Genomic DNA, 433 nt, shown 5'->3' with positions numbered 1-433 from the left:
CTCATAGCACAGGGGGGGGTGGGTGGAATCTTTCCCTCCTCTCCCCCAGCCCAAAGCCCTGCCCTGCTTGGCCCCAGCAGTTTGGGGAAGTGGTTTGAAGCAAAGGGCAACACCAGAGGCAATCAGCCTGGGTGTAAGCAGCCGAGGGAGGCATGCGAGCAGATGGATGCAGGGAGCAGCTCTGTGGATGTGCTCTGTGCTTTTGCCTGCCCAAAGAGCCGGGGAGGAGGAGAGGAAGGGTCCGGCTGCTTGGGGTGAAACTGTGCCTTTGAAGATCACCCAGGGCCAGTTTCCAACTGGGAGGGTGCACAGCAGGAGAAAGGGGGTGTCTGTGCCCCGTGTGTGGGGCAGCTCGGCCCCCTGCCCTGGTTGGAGCTGCACTTGTGGGCATGGGGGGGGCAGGGAGGGGACACGAGGGAGACGGCTCGGGCAG

At 63.5% G+C, this 433-nt stretch overlaps 1 protein-coding gene across 1 annotated transcript in view; it reads left to right on the top strand.

The window, feature by feature from the left end:
- The window catches only part of ABR (ABR activator of RhoGEF and GTPase), a 32,844-nt gene that overhangs the window by 13,950 nt on the left and 18,461 nt on the right, over positions 1-433 (top strand). The gene's annotated exons all lie outside the window — the stretch shown is intronic.

Source organism: Egretta garzetta, unplaced genomic scaffold, assembly GCF_000687185.1.
Source record: "Egretta garzetta isolate BGI_Z169 unplaced genomic scaffold, ASM68718v1 scaffold112, whole genome shotgun sequence".
In the NCBI taxonomy this organism is placed as follows: Eukaryota; Metazoa; Chordata; class Aves; order Pelecaniformes; family Ardeidae; genus Egretta; species Egretta garzetta.
This window is presented reverse-complemented; position numbering and strand designations above follow the sequence as displayed.